Source organism: Trachymyrmex cornetzi, unplaced genomic scaffold, assembly GCF_001594075.2.
Source record: "Trachymyrmex cornetzi isolate Tcor2-1 unplaced genomic scaffold, Tcor1.1 scaffold397, whole genome shotgun sequence".
Taxonomy (NCBI): Eukaryota; Metazoa; Arthropoda; class Insecta; order Hymenoptera; family Formicidae; genus Trachymyrmex; species Trachymyrmex cornetzi.
This window is the reverse complement of record NW_017298713.1, coordinates 29223-30644: the sequence shown is the minus strand read 5'-3', so window position 1 is coordinate 30644 and position 1422 is coordinate 29223. Positions and strand designations below refer to the sequence as shown.

At 39.5% G+C, this 1422-nt stretch overlaps 1 pseudogene; it reads right to left on the bottom strand.

Moving 5' to 3' along the window:
- LOC108764156 (putative nuclease HARBI1) overlaps positions 1–828 on the bottom strand; it is a 6045-nt pseudogene extending 5217 nt beyond the window's left edge.
- Between the last annotated feature and the right edge of the window lie 594 nt (positions 829–1422).

Genomic DNA, 1422 nt, shown 5'->3' with positions numbered 1-1422 from the left:
AAAAACTCGGCCCTAATAGCATGTTTCATTGGCAGAACTAGTGCGCACTCAGTGCACTTCAACGCCGTTATACAAAAATCGACGTAAAGATATACGTTTAATAAAAATATACAAACGAATTAAACCGTGAAATATTCGATACATTTTATTGTGCTATTGATAAAATAAATTTTGGGCATTTTATCAATTGAAATATCTCATTTTTATATTTAGATTAGAATAGTGTACAACAGCCTTAATGTGTACTGAGTGCGCACCAGTGCAACCAGTGAAATACGCTATCAGTGCATACTAAAGCCGTTGTACACTACTCTAATCTAAATGTAAAAATGAAATGTCAGAATTGATACAATGTTCGAAGGCCATTTTATCTAATTTAAAAATTTTCAATATGCTATTTTATTATGCTATTTTATCAAATAACATAATAAAAATGTATTGAAAATTTTTTTCATGATTTATCGCGTTTCTATATTTTTATTAAACATACGCATTTGCGTCGATTAGTGTGTACGGATTTAATTTGCACTGAGTTTGTAAAATAATTGTGAATTCAGAATAACCTTTGGTCGGGATATCTTGAAACAGTGTCTTGTCGGCGTCGTTGTCGTGGAGGTTGCTGCTGAGATTACTGAGCTTGCTGCTGCTGCTGTTGTTGTGATTGAGGAACAAAAGTAGTGGCATTCGTATAATGTGCCTGTCATTGCTATTGCTGTATTCTTCGTTGACCTGTTCTTGAACTGTTTGTGCATTAGTAATCTCTTTCTGTGAACTCGTGGATGCCACGACCGGCAAAAATGGCGATTCGATTATTCGTTGTTTGTGCATCTTGCTGAATCATTGAGCTGCGCCTGCGCGCGCACTCCCAATATTGCCTGGCCCGGCCGCCATATTGTTTCCTATTACCTAATACTAGTTTCACCCCCATGCTTTCGTGTCTCCCGTTCGGCCGGCTTCGGCAGTTTTCGTACATTTTGGCAAAATTTACCGATTGGTTGAACGAAAATCCACTGCGCATCTCCCTTCGCGCTACACCTTGTTTCCTTACACCATGACCGTTACTAGTATTACTGCTGGAAGAAAAAAAACGCAGCGCCAGTAATTTTCACTGCTGCCAACTATACTGTTTTTACTGGTAGTAACCAAACTTATTTTCGAACACACTACAAATAGAAAGCACCCAATGTATGTAAGAAAATTTAAGGTACGAGTGTATGTATTGTGTTACGTCCACTCAACGTTAAGTTCGCTGGAAACCTAGCCATACATTTTTCTTTTTAAATAAGTACTCTGATTGGTACTCTGAGACACAACGTAACGCCGCTTCCACATGAAGCGACCTCGGGTTATCGCGCGGAAAATTCGCCTTAAGGCGGCGCCGCTCTTCCCGTTGCGCAAGAGCATACAGAGTGGGGGCATGGG